Source organism: Rhincodon typus, chromosome 14, assembly GCF_021869965.1.
Source record: "Rhincodon typus isolate 14 chromosome 14, sRhiTyp1.1, whole genome shotgun sequence".
Lineage (NCBI taxonomy): Eukaryota > Metazoa > Chordata > Chondrichthyes > Orectolobiformes > Rhincodontidae > Rhincodon > Rhincodon typus.
The window spans coordinates 28,110,257-28,131,395 of NC_063345.1; the positions used below are offsets into that span (position 1 = coordinate 28,110,257).

Genomic DNA, 21,139 nt, shown 5'->3' on the forward strand with positions numbered 1-21,139 from the left:
AATTTCTGAAGAAGGGTCCAGACCTGAAACATCAGCTTTCTTGCTCCTCTGATGCTGCTTGGCCTGCTGTGTTCATCCAGCGCTACACCTTGTTAACTCATTTTTTTGGCTCTTTTCTTTTTGACTATCAAAAGAAAATCTTGCTACGCCTTTGTCAATTCTGAATATATCTCATACTTTTTTTACTTCTTCTGATTAATTGTTCTGCTTTTCTTGGCCATTCTTTATACTCTGAACAATCATCTGACCTGCCACTCATTTTGCATGACTATATACTTTCACCGAGGTTTCTTCAACTTTAAGCTTTCATTAAATGCTTTAGTTAATGACAAATGCCGGTTCCTCCCCTTCGAAATTTTGTTTAGAGTATAAACGTATTTATTCTGAAATATCCCCTGACATGTCTACCACTGGTTCTCTATTAAATAGCTCCAAGCCTAAAAGCCCAGTTCACTTCAGGTGATTCAGATTTCACATCCACTTAGCTGTCCATGTTTAAAAAGTGAAAATACTAGCCTTAGACCCTCTGTTCATCCTTTTAAAGAGGATGTAACATTCAATCATTATTGTGGTTTCTGTTGCCTAGCGGTGTCTTTTCTCTAAGATCATTAATTAACCTTGTCACATTACTCAATACCAAGTCTGATATAACCTGCTCTGTGGTTGGTTCTTGAAGGTGCTGCTTGAAGAAACTCTCATAAAATCATTTTATGAACTTCTCAACCAGACTACCATTGCGAATCTATTTTTTTTTTCAGTTTATGCATGGATTAAAATCACCCATGGTCGAGCCATTACTTTATCAAAAGGCACTCCTTTTTTTAAACCTTTCTTTTGTACAGCTTGTCCTGCATTGTGGTTATTATTACGAATCCTGTGGACTACTCTCACTGGTGACTTACTTCCCCTACTATTCTTTATCTCTACCCAAACTGATTCTACACACTGATCTCCTGAACCGTGGTCATCTCTAACAATTGCACAAATTCTATCCTTGACTAATAGTGCTACCCTGCACCTTTCCTCGCTTCTCATTCTTTTTGAATATCACATACCCTTCAAGACCCAATCCTTGTCATCATACAGTGATGTCTTCAAAAGGTTATCCCAATATATTTGTTTATTTTAATGTGTGCTACCAATTAGTTTGCCTTCTTATGAATGCTACGTGCATTCAGACACAGAGTCTTAGATCTTAGAATCCCTGCAGTGTGGAAACAGACCCTTCGGCCCAAAAAGTCCACACCAACCCTCAGAGCATCCCACCCAGACCCATCCGTCTATAACTCACCAATCTACACATCCTTGAACACTACGCGCAATTTAGCATGGCCAATCCACCTAGCCTGCACATCTTTGGACTGTGGGAGGAAACCCATGCAGACACAGGAAGAATGTGCAAACTCCATTCAGACAGTTGTCTGAGGGCAGAATTGAACCTGGGCCCCTGGCACTGTGAGGCAGCAGTGCTGCCCACTGAGCCACCATACTGCATGTGTTTAGTTTTGTCTTTATTATCTTTGTAAGATCTAGTCTTGACTGTCGATGTTTTCTTCGGTTTATTCTCTCTGTTGCATCCATCTATTTCCTAGCCTTCATTTCCTTTTTTACTGCTTTGCTGTCCTGCCTTCATTCAACCCTTAATTTTCTCCATCTACCCAAATTTGGTCTCTCAACATATTGGTTAGCTTAAAGCTTACTTCCTTAGTTATATGGCCTATGCTGGGTAGGTGATGGCCTAGCAGTATGTTTGCTGGATTATTAATCCACAGACTCAGGCAATGTTCTGGAGATCTGGGTTTGAATCTCGCCATGGCAGATGGTGGAATTTGAATTCAATAATCATCTGGAAATAAGAGTCTAATGATGACCATGAAACCGTTGTTGATTGTTAGGAAAAAGCTTGCCTTGTTCACTAATGTACTTTAGGGATGGAAACTCTCATCTTACCTGGTCTGGCCTATGCATGATTCCAGACCCACAGCAATGTGGTTGACTTTCAACTGTCCTCTGGTCAATTAGGGATGGGTAGTAAATGCTGGCCTGTGGATGAATTAAAAAAATATAGTTTGCTAGAACACTGGCCCCAGCACAGTTCAATTGTGCACACAACTTTTCTTATTTCTACGGTTGCTGTTAGTAACCTTACTGCATTTCATATCCACATATTAAAAATCCTAATTGGTACAACACAGTGATATATCAGGTATTTCCATGAGCAAACTGAATATGAAACTTTTGAAGGATGCATCCTATTGGAATTTTGTCCAGTTAAAGGAGGAAACATGGCACTTGGCAGCTTTCAGTAGGTAGAACATATGTCAGTGGTGGTCTCAATTGCAGGGAAGGTCTGATGGTGACTACTTAGGTATCTGAGGGTAATTGGTGTCATCAGGCCTCCTCCTGGAACTGATAAGATTCTGTTGGTTTTTCAGTGGGTGTGCAAGAGCTCTGTTGGCCCAAAAAATTCTGGTCAATTTGTTCTGACACAAATGATGTTGTACTTTTGTAATATAAGTGGTCCCACATCAGATGCTTATATAACAGATACTCTGTGCACTATAACTGGTGTCCACGTCTTAAAAAGGGATAAAATATAGCCTGGATTTCTGCTTACAATTGGTACTGATTGAACCCCTTACTAGAACATACGTATCTATTTTATTGAATATGATTAGAAATAGTTCTATTCTGGTTTCTTCCACAGCTATATAATTTCCTGTATTCCACCTCCAATTCATATATCCTGTTCATCTGTCTGCACAAGCAGCTATGGAAAACCTTTTGAAATGTCAGCCTAATTCATCGGAACTCCCTCCTAAAATCTTTAAAACTTGCTACTACCGTCTTCCTTTAAAATCCACTGCCCAGTCCCTCAAACCCTTTGTTTGAAAGTGTTCTCAAGCATCTTTCCTAACTCTTCTTCTACTGTTGTTCTGTTGTTTCTTTTTTTCGAGGAGCTTTTGGACATTTGTTACACTAACAGTTCTATATGTCTGTGCCAATTGTTATTCTCATTCACTGTGTAGTGAGAATCAACACACCAGGTAAAGAAAGAAGTACATTGGAGGCAAAAAGAGATTTTCTGACAAATTAAATAGTGGCTTTGCTCCTTTACCCTCAGTTATCTTCAGTCTACAATAACAGAGACAAAGTTTAACTGGTAAACTAGAGTCAGGAATGATTGGAAATCTAGTCATAGAAGGAAATTGCTGCTGTTCCTGCTGCTGCAAGGAATTTTCTGGCATGCTAATTTTCTGGAACATTTGAGGAAAGATGTCTTAAACGAAGCTGACACACCATCACATGGCACGCACTCCCCCAGGTTAACCTGCACAGTAACATGTTGTTATCTGCTCCACTGACAATATTTGTGTTATCGAGTCATAGATTCATATAACACAGAAACAGACCCTCTGGTGCAACTAGTCTGTGCCGAACATAATCCCAAACTAAGCCAGCCCCATCTGCCTGCTCCTGGCCCATATCCCTCCTAACCTTTCCTATTCATATATCCATCCAAATGTCTTTTAAACATTGTAATTTAACCTGCATCCATCATTTCATCAGGAAGTTCATTCCATACGTGAACCACCACCCCGTGTAAAAGATTTGCCTCTTACGTCTTTTTTAAATCTCTCTTCTCCCACATTAAAAATGTGCCCCCTAGTCTTGAAATTGCCCATCTCAGGGAAAAGACAACTACGATCAACTCTATCTATATCTCTCATTATCTTATAAACTTCTACCAGGTCACCTCTCGACTTCCTATGCTGCAGTGAAAGAAGTCCCAGCCTGTCCTGCCTTTCTTTATAACTTAAACCTTCCATACTCGGCAACATCCTGGTAAATCTCTTCTGAACCCTCTCCAGCTTGATAATATCCTTCCTATAACTGGGCCATTCTACTCTTGCTTTGCTTTGTACTTACGAAATACTTAACATGGATTATACTTGTTAATGAACTACTTCCTCTCACTGCAATATTTACCTAAATTCCAGCTAGTGGATAAGTAAAAAATTCCCACTGGAGGAAAATTTTAATCCATTGCTCTCAGCAAAGGCACAGCAGATGTACAGTAAACTGAGCTCTGCAAAGACTAATGCTCCCACTCAGTTCCTGTTTGCTACCATCTTTGTTGGACCCTTTTCTTATGGCGCTTGTGATGCCTGTCTGACTGAGGTCGGAACCTGATTAAGACATGCAAATCAGGCTGAGAGATGATGGTTAGGAGCCCAATGGATTGCAATGGCCTAATATCTTCTTATTCTGATTTTAACAAAGCTGTTCACCAGTTTGTAAAATAAGATGTGTACTATGAAGGCTTGGTGGTTGCAAGTCACTGTTGAGTATGCTGGCAGCATTAAAGAAGAAAGAACAACATGCTTTTATATAGCACTTTTCACAACTATGAAATGTCTCCAATACAATTTCAGGTGATTTAGGAACAGCGCAAAGAAAGTATACTATCATAATGTTAAAGCAAATTACCTAAAGTACTATATTCCCTGAACCAATATTGTGAAACTTATTTGAGAAAGAGAGAAATAATGTAGCAGAAAGATGAAGTTAATATTACGGAAAGCTTAGAATATATGGCAGAAGAGCCTCTGTTCTAAAATTATTATGTAACTATCTTTTCATTCGCCATTAGGGAGTGAGATTAACTGGCTGAGACAGCATTTATTGCCCAACCATTTTCAGAAGGTAATTCAGAATATTGAAATTGCTGTGAGTGTGGAGTCACATATAGACTAGAAAAGGATGGCAGATTTTCCTTTCCTAAAATTTTTGGTGACCTAAATGGGTTTTTAGGTCAGTCAACAATGGCTTCATGATCACTATTAAGCTAGCCTTTAAACCAGATTTATAAAACTAAATTTAAATTTTACCATCTGTAGTGCTATAATTTGAACTCATATCACCAGAGCATTGGCCTGAGTCTCTCGATTAGAGTGCCAATATGACTATGATACCACTCCTGTAAATGTAATGTATTGATCAAGTCACTATGCGTACCTGCATTTATTAGCTGATGAATGTTTCGCTGCAGTCAGAGTGAGACATCATATCAGACGACAATGACTCTTTTGTATCCTAAACTTCTGGTGTGATCTGCATTTTTTTGATGAGCAAATTACGATGCTTCTCCCAAACAGGCATAATCTGTTTTGTTTTAAATGTCTTCCCAACTGCAAGTGTTATTAATTCTGCATCCTATTCTTAGTTATACACTGCTCTCTTACTAATGGGACATCATTTGAATTCAGCTCAAATAGATGTGATCAACATTTTCTCTACCTAATGGTTATCAAGGGAACTGTGTAAAATGAGCTTGGACAGTTTCAACTTGGCTTCTGTTGGGTATTCACAGTTAAAAAAAGCACAAACTGCTCATAATTTGTCACTAAATAAGAATGTGCCCATCTTGCTCAGACATTAAGTTTGGGAAATGTAAAAAAAATTGAAGCAAATAAATTGTTTTTTTATACTCATTAAACTGAAAGATGAGTATGCTGGAGATTTAAGTCCTTTGCGTCCATTTGGTGGTCTAAGCACAATTTGTGCCCAAAACTGCATCCATTTTCAGAAGCATTTTTTCTCCTTGACTTTCTACTCAAATTGATTTGCTTATCAAGAATCCAAAATCTTCAACAATTTAGCGCAGCACTTTAAAATGCAAATGTTTAACAAGAATTTTCTTACAAATTCTTCCTTGATATATTGCCATACAGTAATCAGTGTCATACACTTCATTTTCAAATATTAAATATGCTTATTTTTGCTTTTGTGTGTCCAGCTTGTTTTATTTGGAACTTCCTTGCAATTAAGAGATAGTCAATGGTAAGAAATTCAGCCTAGGGACATAAGTTTTGTGGGCAGTATTGCTTTCTAATGCAAAACAAATCACAGAAACTTAATTTGTGTTGGATTTCATTTGTGCTAAAAATTCTGTGATCTTTCATGCCAAAAGCAATAGTACAACTGGATGGATGCGGGCACCCAACTTCAGCATCGTATTTCTGTTTTTGTTTCAGCATCATATACTCCCAGGTTATTTAATCATGAGCAATTTGTCGAGTAAAAGTTATTCTATACCTAGTCAGAAGTGCATGTTCAACTAATCCAGTGTGACATTTTCCTAGTGCCATATCAGCCTTTCTAATTGATTGTTTATTCAGTACCAATTGTTGTAAAATTAGGAGCCACTTTACATTAAAGACCCATGCTGAATAACTATCCAATTGAGACTTGTGGTACCACACACAGGGGAAAAAAAATGCATTGCCAGAAGCTACTTAGACTTCAAAACAGTGCACAGCAGCTACAAGCACTATGTCAGATCCACCTGATTATCCACAGTAGAGTTCGCGTTGATTTTTGTGAACTCATTCTAGCAGGAAACTATTTCTTAGCAGTGATCAATATATTTCTCTGATTTCCAGCAGTTGAAACAACCCACTTTACAGAGGCTAGAACCAGTATTCGATTTCTAGTCAAGAATTTTGCAGTATATGGGATTCCAGAGGTGTTAAAGTCAGATAACTGAGTTCCATTCCAGCATTCTCAATTCCAGCAGGACTTCACTAACATCAAATTACACCTCAACAGACAGCTGCAAGATTCATGAGAATGAACAGAACTGGCGTTCAAATTATTCAGTTGACTGGTTTATCTTAATAAGGAGAACTTAGGGCATTCCAGCATAATTAGCATCTACGAGTGATTCCATTTCAAGTGAAATATCGACAGCAATTCTACTCTGCTGCAAATTGAAACTTCTAGTACTTGTTACTGTTAATGTCAAGCAGCATGAAATCATGAAGGAACAGCAGAATACTAAGACACAAAAAAGTAAGAATATGATGATTTTGAATGTAGAAAAGGTGACTACAGTCTACTGAAAAATGAGTGTGGAAACTAATGTGCTTGCATTGAACCTTTATTTGTTCATGAAACATAGATGTTCCTGACCAGCCATAATTGCCTCTGAGCAGGTGATGGTGAGTCACTGTGTTCAGCTACTGTGGTGTAATGCTAATTTTGACCCAGCAGCCATGAAAGAATGCAATATGTTTCCAAGTCATGATTATGTGTAGTGAGGAGGGAAGCTTGCTGATGATGGTGTTCCCATGTGCTTACTGTCTTTGTTCCTCTATATGGTAGAAATCACAACTTTGGAAGGATTTTTTGAAGCCCTTGTTGAGTTGTTGCATAGCATTTTGTAGATAGCACACACTGTTGCCTTGGTGAATTGGTGGTAAAGGGAAGAAATGTTTAATGTGATAAGATTGAATACTTTTAAGTCAGAGTTAAATTGATTCCCTCGCTGAACAAGAATCTAAAATTACTGGGTGGTAGATTTTTACATGGTATTCAAAGGACAAATTGAACAGTCATGATCTTATTGAATGGTGACACAGGCTTGCAGGGCCAAATGGCCCAACTTCATATGTTATGCAACTTCTTGTTGTGGTTTGATACAACTGAGTAGTTTGCTTGGCCATATCAGAGAGCATTTAGGCCAGACAATGAAGGAAAATCAATTACTTTCCCTAAAGGATATTAGTGAACCAGATGGAGTTTTATTTACTTGTCTTCACTGAGACTGGTTTCTATTTTAGATTACTTAATTATGTTTAAATTCCCCAGCTATCTTCAAGGATGTGAATTCATGCCTCTGGAGCATTAGTCTAAGGTTCTGGATTAGGAATCCATTAACATTCCCCTGGATCCACAAATATGACTCCACTATTACCGGTTAAAGAGGGTGCAATCAACCACCTATAAATCTACCTCATTACAGGAAACAAATGGAATAAGCAGATTCTCAAAACATCATCTTGTGTAAATATGATATTGATGTTAGTGTTGGATGGAACAGGTATCATGTCCAGGTCAAACAATAACAATCATTCATATAATAACCAGTCACAGCAAAGGAAACAAGTAGGCTACAGAAATTGAAAGGGTCCAAACTTTGAAAGTATTTCAGGATGAGCGGGGTCATTTAATATTTGAGCTCCTTGAATAATTCAGAGACAATGTTGGTCACAAAGGACAGAAGTTATAGATGAGCTGAGCTTGGTGTAGGGTACAATATGGAGAGCAGAATTTTGGACGTGTTGAATAGAGAGGGGAGAAAGGTAGCTGCCCAGGACAGTATTAGAATTGTTGAGGTTAGGGGTGGCAAAGATATGGACATATCATTTCACAGCATGAACTGAGCTACAAGCAGGTGCAGGCAATATTAAGTAAGTTGATTTGGTGGTAGAGATGAACTCGTGTTGGAAGTTGTGTTTGTGCTTGAATCCTGATTATGAATGGTCTGGGATAATCAATCAGAAGAGGGGGAAACAGATGGTCCCAAAGTTACAGAGTTTATGTTAGAGAATGATGATACATCTTCACTTTCCCATTTTGCAGCTGAATGAAATTATACCTCATCCCTGTGGTATTTGTGGGTTGAGGGAAGCTACCAACATTCTTCATTCCTTGATTGGACCTATTTGGTCTGTAGTAGTACAGGAACAGCCACCGGTGAGTCATAGCAAGAACCTCTTGCTTTAACAAGACACAGCCATTTGTTGCATTATAGTGTAAGAATATAAGGCCATAAGATGTAGGAGCTGAAGTAGACTGTTCAGCCCATCAAGTCTCTTCTGCAATTCAATGACATCATGGTTGATCTGAATATCCTCAATTTCACTTCCTCGTCTTTTTACCATAACCCTTGACTCCTTTACTGATTAAAAAGCTAGAATATACATAATGATCTAGCTTCTACATATGGTAAAGAATTCTATGACTGAATATCCTCTGAAAGGAAAAAAAAATCCTTCATCTATGACTTAACTGGGTAACCCATTACTCTAAGACTATGCCCTGTGCCTCAACGCTCCCACAGGTAAACAGCTTTCAGCATGTACACTACTAAGAACCTTATGTGTTTCAACAAAGTTACCTCTCTCCCTTCTAAACTCAATTAGTACAAGCCCAACCTACTCAAACTTTCCTCCAAAGAAAATACCTCCAGTCCTGGAATAAACCTGGTGAACTATCTTCAGACTGTCTCCAATGCTAGTATATCTTTGTTTAGATAAGGGGTCCAAAATTGCTCATAGTATTCTAAATATGGTCTAGCTAGCTCTGAGCAGTCTGACTATTGCAAATAGATACAAGTTAAATTAGCTAATTAGACAATTTTACTAAAACTATTTGGGGACATAGATGACATCTCATTTCCCTTCAAGATCCAGAGCTATTCTCCCATTACTGCATCCAAGACTGTACGTCATCATCCCATTGAGTGAAGTCTGATGCAGTCTCCAATATTAGCCCTTCAAAAAACGATTACCTTATTTAACAAGAGAGACAAAAAGGAGGCTGGAAGAAGCCAGGCAGCATCTGGAGGAAAGGAGCAGTCAATGTTTTGGGTATTACCCTTCCTCAGGGAGGAGAAATGGAATTCTAACATGAAAATGGAACTTAAACCCATGTCCAATGATTATGTCATTAACCAACAGCATTTGATGTGGCATGGGAAACGATCAAGGATCAACCTCTGGGGACTGTAACGCTTGGAAGTAGGGATGGAAAGAGAGGATGTTGCTCAGATGCTCTGACTATGGGCAGATAGACAAGAATGAGACCGTGCAGAGGCCTTCTGTCCAAAGCAGACAACAGACATGAGGCAAAGGAGGAAACTAGTATATGTAACTGTATTAAAGATTGCAAGGGCATTCTAGACGATGAGAAGAGATAATGCATCAATTACAGAGAAAGCAAAAATTGCGCACAATTTCTCTTTAAAAAGGCCAAAGATTCTGTTTTTAACTGAAAAACAATTTGTTTAAAAGTTTGTGAATTATATTTAAGGTTTGTTTACTTTTTTTTTAAGTTGCATGCAGACAAGGGAGACAATAGTGGTATTATTATTGCACTGTTAATCCAGAGACATGGCTAATGTTCTGAGGACCCAGGGTCAAATCCAGTCAGAGCAGATGGTGGAATTTGAATTCAATAAAAATCTGGAATTGAGAGTCTAATGATGACCATAATCCATTGTCAATTGTCAGGATAAACACATCTGGTTCACTAATGTCCTTTACGGAGGATTATGTCATTGTTACCTAGTCTGGCCTACATGTGATTTCAGATGCACAGCAATGTAATTGATTCTGAACTGCCTTCTGGCCAATAAGGGATGGGCAATAAATGCTAACCTAGCCAGTGGTGTACATCCCTTGAAAGAATAAAAAAAGTGCATGTTATTAGATGTAGAAAGGTGCATTTTACTGATTGAGATGCTAGAGGGTTATCTATCATTTTTATTATTAACAACGATTCTTCAAACATTAATTATTAAAGGATTGTGTAAACTATGCATAAATATAAATTGTTAGTGCAGACAAGAAGATACATTTTTGCTGTGCCTTAGTGAGCACAAAAGTTGGGGATAAAAACAGAAAATACTCACAAAACAGGAAATACTTAGCAGAGTTTTGCTTAAGTTTACTTTAGGGCTGATTATAAGAGTACTGCTTTTCCGAAGCTAACAAACATAACAGTGCGGTGAGATAAAAATTGCTTCTTAAGCTGGCATCAGGTGGGAAAGAGGATGAATGCTGTTTTCCAAATGACGATAACGTTCTACAAATTTGAAATTAACAAGTTGTAGAATGTAAACATGCCAATGGATTTTGACATGTATGGATGTGTGCATGCAGTACTTCAGTTCTGAAGAAGAGTCATATTCAACACAAAACATTACCTCTGCTTCTCTCTGGATGCCAGCAGACCTCATTAGTATTACCATTAGTTTCTGATTTTCCATCAATTTGTTTTTCCATTGAAAGAACATCCAGTCAAACAAATGGTCTCATTCTTGTCTACCTGGCCATAGTCAGAGCATCCGAGTAATATCCTCTCTTTCCATCCCTACATCCAAGCTTTACAGTTGCCAGGGATTGATCCTTAATCAAAAGATGGCGGCAGATTAGGATGCTCATGCAGGAGCTCCTCTCTTCTGCTTGCTCTTTTTCTTTCTTCTCTTTTCTTTTTCCCTCCCCTCAGCACAGGAGGCAAATACTGCCAGGCCCCAGCAGCAAGTTCCCAGAGCAGCGAGTCCTGGAGTGCGAGCCTGGGGAATGGGCCGGAACATCGCATGAAGCTGCGTGTCGTGGAGCAACGTGAGGAACGAGCTGATACAGCGTGAGGAATGAGTCAACACAGTGTGGGCTGCGAGCCCTGGAACACCGCCTGGGGAATCCCAAGTCCCGGAGCAGCGCGAGGGAGGCGAATTACGGTAAAGTGTGACTTACCCTGTTGCTGGTGAGGAGCGGACTGGAGGCTGGAGTGATGTGGGACAGATGTTGGACTTGGGCCTGGTGTCACGTGCCGAGCTGCTGCTGTTTGGTACTCTTACTGAACTATAATATAAATCCTTACCTTTTAATCCTCTTGTATAACAACATTATATCTTTTTTAACTCTGTAAGATTTGTACCGAGGTACTTATACCTAAGATGGCACCATTAAAAGGCAGCTATTGTAAAAACTTTTCACTGTACTCCTGTACTGGAGTACAAGTGACAATAAAGGATATTCTATTCTATCCTATCCTATTCTATTCCTATGCCACATCAAATGCTATTGGTTGGCATAATCATTGGACATTGGTTTGAGTTCCACATACATGTTGGAACCAGATAATTCCATTTCTCCATCTCTCTATAACCCTTCACCTCCTCTGTTTTTGTAGGCTGCTTGTGCAACATCCAATCTACGGTTGTACATTAACTTTCTCATCATGGTATCAGGTGTTATGGTCAGAAAACCACCAATGCTTTTATTTCTTTTATTTAGTAGACTATTCTAAACATTTAACAAAGTCACATTTATGTTCCCAAATTTGCTTTTCTAAGAAATAACCTGCATTTTCCCTTATCTTTCTTGTTGCATAACACTAATTATTTAGCAACAGGGATCCATCTTTAAGTGGAAGATTTGACTGTCAACATTTTAAAAATAAGGAATTTTGTGGGATTAAAACATGTGTCAGAGTATTTATGACTTAAAAGGCAGTAAATCATTAACATTCATGATTGGATCACTAAATGCAGACTAAAATTTCTGGTCAGATGTCATTTTTGTTCGTAGTTACACAAAAATATTTCGGTTCATGTATAATAAATAACATTCAATGTGCAAATATTCTCCCTTTAACTCAGGAATGTGTTTATATGATACACTACAAATGTAGTGCACTACTCCTCCTTGGCCTCCATATCTCTACAGTGTTCAATATTGTTGACCATGATCATCCTCAAATGCCTTTCTTCTATTTTCCAGATGAATTACATTGCCCTCGCCTTGTTTCACTCATTTATCCAATTGTATTTGAAGTATCTCAAGCAAAGGTTCTTCATCCGAATCCCTCAGGATCTATCCTGGTCTTTATCCTATTTCCCATCCACCTGTTGCATTTTGGCAACATAATCTAAAGACCAGATGCCATTTTCCACATCCATGCTCCCAGCACACTAACAAACGCGTCAGTAGGCATTTTGTCCAAAGAACACATCAGAGTTGAACCTTGTACTAGTTCTGAGGAAGGGTCACTGGACCCGAAACGTTAACTCTGTTTTTTACTTCACAGATGCTGCCAGACCTGCTGAGCTTTTCCAGCAAGTTTGTTTTTGTTACTGTCATCTAAATACCAGTTCAAAGGAGCTATGATTGTTGAAGAAAATTTTGGCACGTGTTTAAAGTGTCTTTAACATATCCCTTCTTTTCCCCAGCAGACTTCAGCATGCTGCTAGCAAGCTGAAGGTGGATACTACAGTTGGTCTTGAATGATCTTGGCGGACAGCAACAAGGACCATGAACTCAAGATAGAGCTGGCTGTAATGGAGCTGTGGATCATGCAGATATTGGTCAACAGTGCAGCTTGTGCATTTTCAATTAGAATGAGCTTGGAAGTCACCAGAAATCTCATCTTAAGTTATCCAGCCATGTTTATAGCCACAGACATTAATCCAAAAGGAAATGGTTGCAATTTTCATACTTAAGAAACATGCGGCAGAAAATGGCTTCATGTGAGCTTATAGATTGGAGCACATATGACCAAAAGACTAAGGAGCAAGAGTGGCCTACTCTGCCATTCAATAGAATTCAATCATGGTTCAGGTCTCCATTCTTCCTATACATTTCCTCCTATAAACCCTTGACTTCTTTGTCTATCAAAAATATGTCTAACTCAGACTTGAATAAATTCAATGACCTCTGTTTTCTGGGGTAAGATAATTCTGCAGAATTATACACCTCAGAGAGAAAAAAGAAACCTCCTCATTTACATCTTAAAGGGAGGATCTCTCATTCTTCAAACAATGTCCTCTCGTTTTAGTCACTACCGCAAGAGGAAACATCCTCCTGATATACACCCGAGCAAGTTTTCTCAATACATTATTTTTCAATAAGGTTACCTCTCGTTCTTCTAAACACCAATAAATATAGCCTCAATTTATCTATTTTTCATAAGATAAGGCCTTCATCCCAAGAATGAGTTAAGTGAACCTTGTTTGAACTGCTTCAAAAGCAATTACGGATTTATTGTTTCAGATATTGTGACCAAAACTGTACACAGTTCTCCAGAAGTTGTCATGCCAAGACCCAAGCTGCAGGAAAATTTCCCAATTTACATAGCTTATGCCCTTTGCAATAAATGACATAATCCCATTGGCATTCCTCTTCACTAACTTGATCAACATTGTAACCTTAGTGACTGATGTACCAGACAATCTAAATCCTTCTGTGCTAATGAGTTAAACAATCTCTTTCCATTTAGCATACCATTTTTCTGTTCTCCTTGCCATTGTGGACAAATTCATATTTGCCCACATTGTACTTCATTTAACAATTTTTTGTCACTCAATTTATTAATATTCCTTTGCAGATATGCTACCTTCTCTTGGCAACTTAATTTCCTGACTACCTTGCTGTCATTGGCAAATTTAGCTACTATACATTTGCTCCCTTCATCCAAAACCATTCATTTCAATAATAAATATTTGAGGGCCCAGCACTGATCCGGGGGCATAGTCTCTGCTCCCATGTTGCTAACTAATCCCCTATTCTTTCCTGATATGAAATGTGGGAGGCAATGGCTTACTGGTATTTTCGCTGGACTATTAATCCAGAGACAAAAGTAACATGCTGGGTATGAATCCCGCTACGACAGATGGTGGAATTTGAATTCAATGAAAAATATCTGGAATTAGGAATCTAGAGATGACCATGAATCTGTTGCCGATTGTTGGAAAAACCCATCAGGTTCACTAATGTCCTTTAGGGAAGGAAGCTGCCATCCTTAACTGGTCTGGCCGACATGTGACTCCAGATCCACAGCAATATGGTAGACTCTCAACTGCCCTCTGGGCATTTAGGGATGGGCAATAAATGCTGCCTGGCCAGCGATGCCCTCATCCCGTGAATGAATAAAGAAAAAATATGAATCTTATTATTTAGTTTTATTGACTTTCGGAAGATACCCAGTTTTGTGTGAACATAATTTTCCACAGTGGAACAAAATTAGCAGATTTAGTGGTGCAGACAGCTTGCTAACTTTATGCTGTCTGATTATTTAAATGAGTGAAGTATGCTTACAGCTGGGCTCCAGGCGACTGAGTGCCTTGCCCAGTGGAGTAGTTGACGCTACTTCAGTAAACGTTTTTTAAGATAAGGTAGATATTTTTTTGAACAATAAAGGGATACGGTGAGAACGCGGGTAAGTGGATCTGAGTCCATAGAACATAGAACATTACAGCGCAGTACAGGCCCTTCGGCCCTCGATGTTGCGCCGACCTGTGAAACCAATCTGAAGCCCATCTAACCTAAACTATTCCATTATCATCCATATGTTTATCCAATGACCATTTAAATGCCCTTAAAGTGGGCGAGTCTACTATTTTTGCAGGCAGGGCATTCCACGCCCTTACTACTCTCTGAGAAAAGAACCTACCTCTGACATCTGTCCTATATCTATCACCCCTCAATTTAAAGGTATGTCCCCTCGTGCTAGCCATCACCATCCGAGGAAAAAGGCTCCCACTGTCCACCCTATCTAATCCTCTGATCATCTTGTATGTCTCTATCAAGTCACCTCTGAACCTTCTTCTCTCTAATGAAAACAGCCTCAAGACCCTCAGCCTTTCCTCATAAGACCTTCCCTCCATACCAGGCAACATCCTGGTAAATCTCCTCTGCACCCTTTCCAATGCTTCCACATCCTTCCTATAATGCGGTGACCAGAACTGTACGCAATACTCCAAGTGCGGCCGCACCAGAGTTTTGTACAGCTGCAACATGACCTCATGGCTCCGAAACTCAATCCCTCTACCAATAAAACCTAACATACTGTACGCCTTCTTAACAACGCTATCAACCTGGGTGGCAACTTTCAGTGATCTATGCACATGGACACCGAGATCTTTCTGCTCATCCACACTACCAAGAATCTTACCATTAGCCCAGTACTCTGTATTCCTGTTACTCCTTCCAAAGTGAATCACCTCACACTTTTCTGCATTAAACTCCATTTGCCACCTCTCAGCCCAGCTCTGCAGCTTATCTATGTCCCTCTGTAACCTGCAACATCCTTCCGCACTATCCACAACTCCACCGACTTTGGTGTCATCCGCAAATTTACTAACCCATCCTTCTACACCCTCATCCAGGTCATTTATAAAAATGACAAACAGCAGTGGCCCCAAAACAGATCCTTGAGGTACACCACTAGTAACTGAACTCCAGGATGAACATTTCCCATCAACCACCACCCTCTGTCTTCTTACAGCTAGCCAATTTCTGATCCAAACCGCTAAATCACCCTCAATCCCATGCCTCCATATTTTCTGCAATAACCTACCATGGGGAACCTTATCAAACGCTTTACTGAAATCGAAATACACCACATCAACCGCTTTACCCTCATCCACCTGTTTGGTCACCTTCTCGAAGAACTCAATAAGGTTTGTGAGGCACGACCTACCCTTCACAAAACCGTGTTGACCATCCCTAATCAAATTATTCCTTTCTAGATGATTATAAATCCTATCTCTTATAATCCTTTCCAACACTTTACCCACAACCGAAGTAAGGCTCACTGGTCTATAATTACCAGGGTTGTCTCTACTCCCCTTCTTGAACAAGGGGACAACATTTGCTAGTCTCCAGTCTTCTGGCACTATTCCTGAAGACAATGACGACATAAAGATCAAAGCCAAAGGCTCTGCAATCTCCTCTCTAGCTTCCCAGAGAATCCTAGGATAAATCCCATCCGGCCCAGGGGACTTATCTATTTCCACACCTTCCAGAATTGCTAACACCTCCTCCTTATGAACCTCAATCCCGTCTAGTCTAATAGACTGTATCTCAGTATTCTCCTCGACTACATTGTCTTTTTCCAGTGTGAATACTGACGAAAAATATTCATTTAGCACCTCTCCTATCTCTTCGGACTCCACGCACAACTTCCCACTACTGTCCTTGACCGGCCCCAATCTTACTCTAGTCATTCTTTTATTCCTGACATACCTATAGAAAGCTTTAGGGTTTTCCTTGATCCTACCTGCTAAAGACTTCTCATGTCCCCTCCTGGCTCTTCTTAGCTCTCTCTTTAGGTCCTTCCTGGCTAACTTGTAACTCTCAAGCGCCCTCACTGAGCCTTCACACCTCATCTCTACATAAGCCTCCTTCTTCCTCTTGACAAGAGATTCAACTTCTTTAGTAAACCACGATTCCCTCGCTTGACCACTTCCTCCCTGCCTGACAGGTACATACTTCTCAAGGACACGCAGTAGCTGTTCCTTGAACAAGCTCCACATTTCAATTGTGCCCAGCCCCTGCAGTTTCCTTCTCCATCCTATGCATCCTAAATCTTGCCTCATCGCCTCATAATTGCCTTTCCCCCAGTTATAACTCTTGCCCTGCGTTATATACCGATCCCTTTCCATCGCTAAAGTAAACGTAACCGAATTGTGGTCACTATCACCAAAGTGCTCACCTACCTCCAAATCTAACACCTGGCCTGGTTCATTACCCAGTACCAAATCCAATGTGGCCTCGCCTCTTGTTGGCCTATCTACATACTGTGTCAGGAAACCCTCCTGCACACATTGGACAAAAACTGACCCATCTGAAGTACTCGAACTATAGCGTTTCCAGTCAATATTGGAAAGTTAAAGTCCCCCATAAGAACTACCCTGTTACTTTCGCTCCTATCCAGAATCATCTTTGCAATCTTTTCCTCTACATCTCTGGAACTTTTCGGAGGCCTATAGAAAACTCCCAACAGGGTGACCTCTCCTTTCCTGGTTCGAACCTCAGCCCATACTACCTCAGTAGACGAGTTGTCACCAACGTCCTTTCTGCCACCATAATACTGTCCTTGACTAACAATGCCACACCTCCCCCTCTTTTACCACCTTCCCTGATCTTACTGAAACATCTAAACCCCGGAACCTGCAACAACCATTCCTGTCCCTTCTCTATCCATGTCTCCGAAATGGCCACAACATCGAAGTCCCAGGTACCAACCCATGCTGCAAGTTCACCCACCTTATTCCGGATGCTCCTGGCATTGAAGTAGACACACTTCAAACCACCTTCCTGCCTGCCGGTACACTCCTGCGACCTTGAAACCTTATTTATGACCTCACTACTCTCAACCTCCTGTACACTGGAGCTACAATTCAGGTTCCCACCCCCCTGTTGAATTAGTTTAAACCCTCCCGAAGAGCATTAGCAAATTTCCCCCCCAGGATATTGGTTCCCCTCTGGTTCAGGTGTAGACCATCCCGTTTGTAGAGGTCCCACCTACCCCAGAATGAGCCCCAATTATCCAGGTATCTGAATCCCTCCCTCCTGCACCATCCCTGTAGCCACATGTTCAACTGCTCTCTCTCCCTATTCCTCGCCTCGCTAGCACGTGGCACGGGTAACAAACCAGAGATAACAACTCTGTTTGTTCTAGCTCTAAGCTTCCACCCTAGCTCCTTGAATTTCTGCCTTACGTCCCCATCCCTTTTCCTATCTATGTCATTGGTGCCTATGTGGACCACGACTTGGGGCTGCTCCCCCTCCCCCTTAAGGATCCCGAAAACACGATCCGAGACATCACGGACCCTGGCACCTGGGAGGCAACACACCAACCGCGAGTCTCTCTCGTTCCCACAGAATCTCCTATCTGTCCCCCTAACTATGGAGTCCCCAATGACTCATGCTCTCCTCCTCTCCCCCCTTCCCTTCTGAGCAACAGGGACAGACTCTGTGCCAGAGACCTGTACCCCATGGCTTACCCCTGGTAAGTCATCCCCCCCAACAGTATCCAAAACGGTATACTTGTTTTTGAGGGGAATGGTCACAGGGGATCCCTGCACTGTCTGCCTGTTCCTTTTCCGTCCCCTGACTGTAACCCATCTACTTTTTTCCTGTACCTGAGGTGTGACTACCTCCCCGTAACTCCTCTCAATTTCCCCCTCAGCCTCCCAAATGATCCGAAGTTCATCCAGCTCCAGCTCCAGTTCCCCAACACGGTTTCCGAGGAGCTGGAGTTGGATGCACTTCCCGCAGATGAAGTCAGTGGGGACACTAGTGCCGACCCTTACCTCCCACATTCTACAGGAGGAGCATACAACTGCCCTAACATCCATTCCCACTGTTCTGAATTCCCAAACAGACAAATTAAATAAAAATACTAGTAGCCTTACCAAATCAGTGCTCAGAACATTTTTTTTTGGTTAGAGGAGGAGGATGGGTGGGAGACACTACCTAGGTAGTGTTTCGGGTAAAGCAACCGCCCAAATATATTACCTCACTTACTCCAAAAATGGAGTCACGCGAGGTAAGACTTTTATAATCGAAAAGCTCACCTTCCCAGGCTGCCCTCGCGCTTCCTCCTGGACTCCACGAAAAGATCAGCCATGATCTTATTGAATGACGGAGCAGGCTCGAAGGGCCGGACGGCCTACTCCTGCTTCTAGCTCTTATGTTCTTATGCCTCATTTAAGGGCCCAGTTCATACAGGTTTGGTAGCACTTAAAAGTAACCTACACAACTTAAAGATACGGTGCATACTGGTTGCAGTAACTAGTCACACAATAGTGTCTGAGCAGAAAGAAAAGTGTAAAATGGTATAACAGGTTTGCTTGAAGGTTTTCTGATGCAGCTGAGGCTTTGGTGCACAAGGTGGACAGAACAGAGGTCTTTCTTCCACACGAGTTGTGATAACCTCCATAAAGACATGAGGAAGGTGATGGGAGCAAGTAGTCATCACTATCAATGGCAACAGTCTAGAAGCGAGGACCTGGTCACAGTGCAGGAAAAAGTTGATGATCTCAGACAACTGGTCAAGGTCACTGAATGCATCTTTAAATACCACTTCCTAACAAATATATAATCCCCACAGCATGGAAACAGGCCATTTGGTCCAACAGGTCCACCCTATCTCTGAAAAGCGTGCCATCCAGAGCCATCCCCCTTCCTTATCCCTGTAATCCTGCATTTCCGATGGCTAACTCATCTAGCCTGCACAACCCTGAACACTATGGGCAATTTAGCATGGCCAACCCACCTAACTTGCACATCTTTGGACTGTGGGAGGAGACCGGAGCATCTGACGGAAACCCACGCAGACACAGGGAGAATATGCAAACTCCACACAGACAGTGGCCTGAGGGTGGAATCAAACCCAGGTGCCTGGTGCTGTGAGGCAGCAGTGCTAACCATTGAGCCACCGTGCTGTCCAAATGTGCCATGATTGTACAAATATTATGTATATATGTAAATATATGGAAATGCTACATTACCTATAAATTCCTTTCATTTACCAATTCAGTCTCTATCAAGCATAAGTCAGAACTTATATTTATAAATCTCATCTCATCTTCACACACTATACGACTGTGAGTCACACGCCACATCTTACAGCTTGCACATCCTGTCAATTCAGTGTTAAAAAGCATTACTCAAAATAATCACATCATACCCCTATATTTTGTCAAAGTAGCCCATAATCAAAAGCAACAACACACTAACAAATAGAATTCAAGCACATCTGGCCAGATGGAGGAGATAATGCTTGTCGGTCACAAGCAAAGTGCTTGTGCTGGTGCTCCATCTGAAATCATGACAATGAAAACTTTACCCATCTTCTTACAACCCACTTCCCCTCCATCTCAAAATCATTTCTGAGTAGCAATCTGATTTTTGACTCTTGTTCTTGCTTCACTGTGACCCCAACCAAACACCAACACCCTTCCTTCATTTAAATTACCCTTCTGTTTTTTAAATACTCAAGAACTGCCACCTGGTTACACCTGGTGTGACAGTACGAACAGCAAGGCATGCAGGGCGCCAATTGTATTGAACAATTATCTTTCAATCTCACAATTGCAGCCACAAGCTCAGATGTTGCCACTTTATGTACTTTAGTTGGTACATAGAGATGGAACCTATATAAAGTGAGTCATTGGGTTTGAGTGAACTGTTGTCAAGGCAGGGAGTAAAGATAATCAGGTGTCAGCATTATAAAGGGAAAAGTTGCAGACAAATTCAGTTGTAAAGGATTCAGATGAGGGCTTCAATGAGGCAGCATACAGGAAAAAGATATGGACATGCACACAGAAATGCTATATACAACAGCAGGATTGCCAGAATGTCTAATGTCAAACAGCAGGAACGAGTCCAGTTCAGAGCATCACATAAAGCTTTCAGTTCATCCTTTCCAGTGTGGAAATGGCAGCTAACTCCAGAAGAAAATGAATGGACCTTGCCCATGATGCAGCACCTAAGGGATATGTCTCAGGTTCCATCGTAGCACAAGCAATAGTTACCCAGTGCCCAGAGCTGCAGCAGAAGCTCAGACTTGAGATCATGAAGTCTCAACTTGTTGTTGTATACAGGCTTCAAGTACCATTGCTCAAGGGATTTTCTGAGTCTTACAGCAGGCCAACAATCTGTGACCCAATAAGTTTTCAGGACTATTTTCACCACTAGCTCTGTGGGATGTGAACCTGCCATGTGCATTCCTGCCAGTGTCCTTGCCACTCAGTCAGCCAACACAGACTGCTACCACACAT

At 41.0% G+C, this 21,139-nt stretch overlaps 1 protein-coding gene across 2 annotated transcripts in view; it reads right to left on the reverse strand.

The window, feature by feature from the left end:
• The window catches only part of LOC125484895 (teneurin-1-like), a 313,884-nt gene that overhangs the window by 277,820 nt on the left and 14,925 nt on the right, over positions 1–21,139 (reverse strand). The window contains exon 1 of one of the 2 annotated variants that reach the window (XM_048605476.1): positions 11,325–11,396. The exons of the other annotated variant lie outside the window; for it this stretch is intronic. The gene's annotated coding sequence lies outside the window, so the exon portion shown is untranslated. Of the gene's footprint in view, positions 1–11,324; positions 11,397–21,139 lie in introns of those variants that run through there. 2 annotated transcript variants of the gene reach the window in all.